The sequence below is a fragment of the Tetrao urogallus genome, assembly GCF_951394365.1.
Source record: "Tetrao urogallus genome assembly, chromosome: Z".
Classification (NCBI taxonomy): Eukaryota; Metazoa; Chordata; class Aves; order Galliformes; family Phasianidae; genus Tetrao; species Tetrao urogallus.
In genome coordinates, this window is record NC_136816.1 from 41,601,659 (window position 1) to 41,610,502 (window position 8,844).

Sequence of the window (8,844 nt, forward strand, 5' to 3'; positions counted from 1 at the left end):
TGGTAACTCCTTGCTAGGAGTGGGATATTTTCTCCCTGATAGTTAATCACAGACCTCTGCTGCTTTACAGTATCTTTCTCTCAGCTACAGTATTTCTCCCTAGCCAAATCTTCCCTGCTGCAACTTCTTATCTGACCTCAGCTTCCCACTTAAGGAGGAATATCTTAAGCATCTGCAAGGATACTTAAGAGGGAGAAAGCTTCCTATTAAGCTGTTCTCATGCTGGGATGTTTGGCCATGTACTAATAGAGACCGGATTTAGTATGTCTGCAGAGACAAATGTCTTACTGCAGTCTGAGACCCATTAAATCAGGCTGTGATTACACAAATACTTCAAGCCAAAGGAGGAGGCCTCCATCATATCCCAGTTCCTGGTTCACAGTTTTCATTTTAGCTTCTTTATGCTGGCAAAAGAGACACACCTGTGCAGTGAATAAAACCAAGCAACTAACCTATGATAAAAGAGAGAGCAAATTTAGTTTTCTTTTCCCTTTGCAAGTGCTTTTGCTAGCAAAATAAAAGAATCAGTATGGGCAGAAGCATTCTTTTCCCAAATTAGCCAGTCAGCTTAAGTTGTCCTTCAAAAAGTGCCACTTGAAAAGCAGTGTCATACTCACAGTTGATCTAGTTGTACTGAGGAGGCAGATAAGCACTGTTTGAGGTGTGGGCCATCAGATAGATCTGCATCATTCACGCTATTCAGGTTTCTATTGGGGGAAACAAACAAACAAACAAACAAACAAAACCCTTACCTTTAGAGTAAATTGTATAAGTGGACTTAGAAATTTTGATCTGGAAGCATGCACCTGAGACCTCTCCCTCAAAGGCAGAAACAGCCAGTCAGTGAGAATAATGGAGTTTGGTCCCAAGGTCCAGAGAATATGTAAATACATCAAGTGGGTGTGTGGTTTTATTTTCCTCTAACGGATCCTTTCCAATTTACTAGGGTTCTTTAGGGGGAAAAGAGTGGGAGGTCAGATCTGAAAGGCTGAGTGTATAGGCAGGTTTGTATGTAGACATAAAATGTTCACTCTTACTGAAGAGTGTTCAAGTGCAGAAGTGATTCTCTTTTAGAGCCCCACTGGTAAACAGCTAGTTGAATGCTAACTAGACACTTTTTTTCACAGGTTTTCACAAGCTCTACAGGTTTTGTATTCATCTGAACACAAAAGACTGCAGCTTTCCCAGAGACTTGTCTGCTCAGTTTTTATACCTCTTGCTTGTAACATATTTCTGGCATCAGATGAGTGAGGAATGAGGTAGGATATCACCCTACCCAAGGTTTATGTCACTGGCTCATGGGTGATTCATCCTTTCATCTTTCCGAAGTAAATAAACAGAGTTCTCTGCGATTTACCATGGGTGGTGGTTCCAGTCATGACCTTAAAAGTTTGTGTTCTTTCTACTCCATATATTTCTTTTCTTTTTTTTCTCTTTTAGAAGAGTAATTGTTTGTTGTGCTTTTTTTTTTTTTTTCCTAAATCTTTGTTAGTTTTCAACTTCTCTCTCAATTTTGTTACCTATCATATGGCCAACAGGCATCCTAATTACATTATAATTTTGTTGTTATTTGGTGGTGAAATATGCATACATGCTCCATGTGTATGTTGTTCATGCATATGTTTTCAGGAAACACCAAAAATTTGGTAGGTGAAGCATGTCCCAAAAGCACCAAAAATACACACAGCCACTGTATTTCCAGTTCTTCCTTACTGCTTCTAAAATAACTTGGATAAAGAGAGTAGAGGTGCTTAACACTTATCTCTGGTGATTGCAAAAGGACTTGGAATGGCAAGCAGCTGCATTGGGGGTGGGGGAGGTCAGATTGGGGGTTAAGAAAAGATTTTTCCCCAGAGAGTGGTCAGGCACTGAAATGGGCTCTCCATCGCAGTGGTCACAGCACTGAGCTGCTGGAGTTAAAGAAAGGTTTGAACTACACTTTCAGAATATAGTTTGAATTTTGGGTTGATCTATGTGGAACCAGGAGCTGGACTCAATGATCATTGTGTTTCCTTTCCAACTCAGGATATTATATGAATCCCAAAACCTCTATATGCTAATTATAGTATTGTATAAATAATATTCTAACATCTGCAGAGATATCAAGATGAAAACACAACAAACTGCTTTAAGTGTTCATTATTACTGACTAACCAGAAAACTTTGGAGTGAGGTACAGAAAAATGTCTGCTATAATATTGTTTTCAGACTTAACTGTCATGTGGGTTTATGCATGACACATTGCAACCCCCTGCTAAGACTTTGTTTCAATCTGAGATAATCTAAACACATACAAACAACAGATTTTCCTTCAATTATCCAACAGCAAATGTTGTCTTACAAATAAAATAGGTAAGAGCAAGAAGAAATATGCGGTTAACACTGAGTAAAATACATTGACCTGAATTAGTCCAGAAGTGACTTACGTTTCTGTAGTAAGGTAGATAAACTTGCTTGTATGTTGCCTAAACACAACAGGCTCAAAGTAATTACATTTATATTTAACAGAAAACACAGACTGTTGTCATATGCTCTACAGCAGTCTGTAGAAGTGTAACTTCTGAGGTATTTATTGCAGTACTCTGATACTCACATATTTTTTTAATGTACCTATGATAAAAGCTCAAACTTTATATGTATTCTAGTATTCTTTGACATATCCACTACTTGTGCACTCATTTTTTGTTATGTTCATTATGTTTAAAATGACTGAATGAGTGATTATTATTTCATTAAGATCTTTAGAGATACAGAATCAAACAATATTTATATATCAGCAGAAGTTTTACTTTAGTGTTTTACATTATGAGCGTATATGGACTGTGTAATACAAACACAGTGATTTAAATGAATTTCAGAACAGCTCTGTACTGTAGCATGAAGTCTGAATTGTCTTAATTTCCACATTTCTAGAATAACAAGTATTCTTATTTGCCAAGGTTTAAAATAGTAAGACTCCATGTAGTGTTAATAAAGATGTGAACAACCTTTAGTGTGATTAAAATCGGTATCAATGTGTGCTTTAATGAGAGACCAGCCTGTTATATACCATAACATCATGTACTTTGATGCTGAGAATGTGTCAAAAGGAGGCCAATGAATATAGTAAAAAGTTTAGAGGTTATGACTTATGAGGAGTGCTTTGAAGATATTTGCTTAGTTCACCTTACAGAAGAAGAGACCAAGCGAAGACCTCATCATGGTCTACAACTTCATCCTTGGGGGTTGGGGGGGGAAGAGAGAGAGGCACTGATCTCTCCAATAGCAATAGGACTAGAGGGAGTAACTTATGGTGAACTGAAGAAATTCATATTGAGTATTAGGAAGCTTCTTCACTGGGAGGATGGTCAAATGCTGGAACAGGCTTCCCAGAGAAGTCATCACAGCACCAGCAGTGTCAGTTTTCAAGAACAATTTTGACAATGCTCTGTGATGTCAGAGTCGCTGGCTTTGGAAGGGACCTATGGAGAGTCAACCCCCACTGCTAAAGCAGATTCCTTAGAGCAGGTAGCACAGAAAAGTGTCCAGGAAGGTCGTGAATATCTCCAGGAAAGGAGACTCCACAACTTCTATGGACAAACTGTTCCAGTTACCCCCATAGTAAAGGAGTTCTTCCTCATGTTTAGATGTGTTCCAGTTTGTACCCTTTTCCCCTTGTCCTCTTCTTTGGTACCACTGAAAAGAGCCTGGCTTCATCCTCTGGACACTTGCCCATATTTATAGGTGTAGGTAAGGTATACCCTCTCACTCTTCTCTTTTCCAGGCTTAACAGTCCCAGATCTGTCAGCCTTTCCTCATAAGGGAGGTGCTTAATTGTCTTTGTTGCCCTCTGCTGGACTCTTTCTTGTAGTCCTGTCTTTCTTGAATTGATGAGCCCAGAACTGGACACAGTACTCCAGGTGTGGCCTCAGCAGGACAATGTAGAGGGGGAGGAGAACCTCCCTTGTTAAATGAATAACTATTAGGTTGCCCCGCATAGAGTCAGAAGTTGTATTCAGTGATGCTAATGGATCCCTTCCACCTCAGTATATTCAATGGCTCTCCAATTCCTGTTATGAGCTTACTATTTTTCTTTCAAACACAAAATTTTGCTAAACTAATGGCAATACATTGTAATGCAAAGTTAGAGTAGCTACAATTTATGTTTAGCAAGCTCCTCAATTTTGAACAAACTATGACTTTTTTAAACATTATTTTTCATATTTATTTCTGACTATCAAAACATTATTTTGTATGCTTATTTCAGCCTATTACAAGCAGTTGTGTTAGCACATGCTAGCCTGTATCTTGGGTCTTCTCATTCCCTTTGTCTATCCTTTTTTCTTCCTCTTAACTTTTTTGTTTGTTTGTTTTTAAAAAGAAAATACACAAAAATTCCCAAAGAAAGAAAATTGCTATAGTGGCAGATAGAGTATACATTAAGCTATAAAAATATTAAAAATATTAATGTTATAAGTATTATAATGTTAATATTAAAAATATTATTCAGTATTAAAAATAATAGTTAATAAAATGTTTTTTGAAGTATCTTGTGATTCGTTATTGGTTTCTCTTTATCCTCTCTTATTAGATAGCAGAGTTTTTATGTTACTGTATTCATCTCCCATTGAATTAGAAAGCAGGGAGAAATGAAAAGGTTATCTGCTTTCACATACAGTCTAGGATAGAATTGCCCTTCTGTGGATGAAGTGACTGAACAAGCAGATATCATAATTCAGCTGTTTTCTGATCTTTTGTAGACAATGTGTAACTAAGCCTGAATCAGCCCATTTTTTGGAGACTTAGCATCGCAAGATAAAAGCTACTGTGATGCTAAAAAATCTTCCACAGAGATCTGTCACTATTAAAGACTTATAGAATCAGAATTGTTTGAGTTGGAAGGAACTCTTAAAGATCATCTAGTCCAACTCCTCTGCAACAAACAGGGACACCTACAACTAGATCAGGTTGCTTCAGCCTGACCTTGAATGTCTTCAGGGATGGAGAATCCACAGCTTTCTGGGCAACCTGTTCCCAGCTTCACTAACCTTATCATAAAAAAAAAAAAAAAATCCTTATATCCAATCTAAATCTTCCCTCTTTTTGTTTGAAATAATTTCCCCTTGTCCTATCACAACACACCATGCTAAAGAGTCTGTTCCCTTCTTTTCTATATCCTCTCTTTAGATACTGAAAGGCTGTCATCAGGTCTCCCTGAAATCTTATCTGGCTGAACAGCTCTTTCAGCCTGTTTTCAGAAGGGAAGTGTTCCATGCCTTGGATTATTTTTGTGGCTCTGCTCTGGATGCACTCCCAACAGGTCCTGCTACTCGAGCCTGACTAAATGTCTCTGAAAGACATTCCATCCCACAAGCTTGTCAATTGCATTTCACTGCACCCTACTGTTAATGTAATTGATGAAGATATTAAAGAACATCAGTCCCAGTACTGGCTCCTGAAAAACACCACCGGTCACTGATATCCACTTGGACATGGACCACTCCCTGAGTACAATCTTGCAACCAGTGCTTTGTCCATTGAACAAGCCACCCATTAAATCCTGTCCTCCCAATTTGGATGTTATGGGGGATCATGTCAAAGGCTTTCCTGAAATCAGGATAGATGTAATCAGTGGCTCTTCCCTTGTCACTGATGCTGAAATGCTAGCGTCAAAGGCCAGTAGAGTAAATACAGAATTTGTGAGTATTGACATAAAAACAAACAAACAAAATCACCTAATTTTGGTTGGTGTTCCAAACTCATTCTTGGTGGGAAAACAAACAAACAAACAAATAAGCAAACAAAAACAACCAATGAATTAGCGCATAGATCATTGAGTGGCATGCACGAAGGACTTTTTATACAGAAAAAGTACACTGCACAACTGGCACAACATAGAACAAAGCTTCAGCAAATAAAGGTGAACATAATTACTAGATCTACACCAGTGTAAAGTCATGTAGTTCCCTAGAACACTGCTAGTCTTTGCCTACTAAGAATCCTTCCATTATTTAAGTTATGAATAGTGTGAGAGCCAGCGTGTATTACTGTTTGGAGCAGCCATGATAAATATTGACATAGCTCGCTCCAAGGGTAGTAAATGTTCCTTAGCTGTTGCTTGTATGAAGCAAGACTGCTGTTGTTTCTCCACTATTGTTGCTGTCTCACTATTAGCATTATTTTGATATAATGGCATGTATAGCTTTGACGCACTCTAGTGAGTTGTTTTTGATTAGTGATTATACAGAAAATACGAGTCAGGCAGGAAAATCGTCTCCTTTTTGACCATTAGGTGGAGCTAAAAATCCTGCAAATGGAAAAGTTGATTCCAGTTCTTTCCATGAAGATCGCCCCACCTCTATTTGTTTTTGATATGCTTTCAGTTTTTCCCTGGTAGAGTATGGCCTTTTTATAAAAAAAGCTGTTCACAGGAAACTTCAAATTTCAATTCAGTTTCTATGTTACCTAAAAAGCTGAAAATGTTTTCAAAAATCTAGTAATAAAAATGATGGGAATGAAGGCTTCATTGTTAAACTGTACTTCCTAGAGAGTGTGAAATATGTATCATACTGTTAAAACACTTTGTGCTAATCTATATTGAAGCCTTACAGACGCAGTGCTTTCTAAAAGAAGGATTTAAGCTTATTTTGCTATGTGTTCTACTCTGTGCTGGTGCAGCCTCAACTTCAGTGCTGTGTACACAAAGGTAGTACGATATAGGAATGTAAGAATAAAACTATTGGAGAGCATCCAAAGAAGGGCTATGAAAAGAGCGAAGGTTCTAGTGGAGCTCCTCTAGTTTAAGGAGCAAGTTGATTTGTTCAACCTAGAGAAAAGGAAACTGAAGGAAGGCCTCATGGTGGCCCATATCCTCACAAGAAGAGCCAAGGGGCAGCACTGAGCTCTGCTCTCTGATAATAGCGATAGGATTTGAGGGAATGGCATGGAGCTGTGTCAGGGGATGGTCGGGTTGTGTGTGTGTGTGTGTGTGTGTGTGTATTAGGGAAAGATTCTTCACCAGAGTGTGGTTGGGCACTGGAATGAGCTCCCCAAGACTGTCATCAAGGCTCTGAGCTTCTGGAATTCAAGGAGTGTTTGGGTAATGCTCTCAGAAATATACTGATATTTGGGTGGTCCTGTGTGGAATAGGAGTTGGACTCATAATCATTGTGTCTCCTTCCAGCTTGGGATTCTGGATCTATGATACTGTATGGTAATGAGATCCCATAAATCAAAATGTTTACCTATATTATTTTAATTTACATGAATGTGTAGGTTGCTCTAAAAGTAATGCCACCAATTTATTCCCATGGAAACTACAGCAGGTACAAGGAGAGCAATAACACTGATAGAGCAAATTCGCCTTACAAAACTCTGTTTTTCAACGTAATCACCACCATTAGCTCTGCATTTTTGCCAACAATGAGCAAGAGCCTCCATTCTGTACTTATAAAAATCTGCACCAGCAGGGGTTTCACATAGCCGTTTCACAGCTGCTGTGACAGCATCATTACTAAGAAAATGTTGCTCATGCCGCCCACCATTAATCGGCCCAAACAGCTGTAAGTCAAAAGGTGCCAAATCCAGACTATATAGTAGTTCTTGTAGGTATTTTAGGACAATCCAGATAGGTTTGGCAATGTGCTTCACAGTCTTCAGAGTGATATGGGGTCTGGCACTATTGTGTTGCAAAAGAAAGTTTTTCTTCTCTGGACCAATTCTGGAAGTTGGAGTCTTCTGCTCAGTCAGGTCACAATGTAGCAGTCACAGTTGATGGTTTATCAGGGTTGCAGGAAATCCATAGGGATCATCCCTTTCCTATTCCAAAAGACAGTGTGTATGTTACTTTACTGAGGGCTTCGTCTTGAACTTTTTCTTCAAAGGGGAATTCATGTGTTACCATTCCATGGACTGCTGTCTTGACTCCAGCTTGAAATGGTGATGCCATATCTCATCACTGGTAACGATGCAATACAGGAAACACTCACCTTCAGCCTCATATTGATTCAAAAGGTCCTGACAAATTTGCATACGGTGTTTTTTCTGTATGAGCATTTGAAGGATCCACTTGATACAAATTCTGCAGTATTCCAACACTGCCACACCAATGTTTGCAATGCATTAAAGCCAATATTCATCTCTGTATACAGTTCTGTGATCAGAATCCACCAATTTGTGCAGATAAGCACTCTTGATTTCGTGATGTGACAGCTGTGTATGGCCATCCATAACATGGCTCATTTTTCATGTTGCTGTCACCGCTGCTGAAATGCACCACTCAGTGCCTCACTGTGCTCACATTCACTGTTTGGTGACCAAAAACTTTCAGCAAGCATTGATGGATGTCAGTGAGTGCCATTTTTTTTCTGTGTGAATGTATTCGGTGGCACCCCTCTGCTTCATCCGTACTTCCTTGTCATATGCTGTTTTGTCAGACTGCCCCTTGGCTGCCATCTGTCACGTGGCAACAAAATGTAATGGAATATTGGCAGGAATGTTCAGCCTCAATTGCTGTACCACCAACATCTGCTTCTGATATTGTCAGCCAACATAATGAAAAAGGAGGTATTACTTTCAGAGCAACCCATGTATTTAATACTTCACTAGTTTGGGTTTCATGTATTCCACTTGTCTGGATTGGTGCACTAAAATATTATTTGAATTAAACCTCTTATCTCTTGGACCTTAATACCTATCTATATTTCTGATGTAGACATTTCACTGGGAAAAAAAAAAACAAAAAAGGCTACAATTGGTTATGTGGGAGTTCTTGATACTTCAAGTGCATTTAAATATATTAGCTCTTGATGTTATGTGCAGTTTGTATGAACAAAATGTTATTGAGCAAATATTTGCTTAGAACAG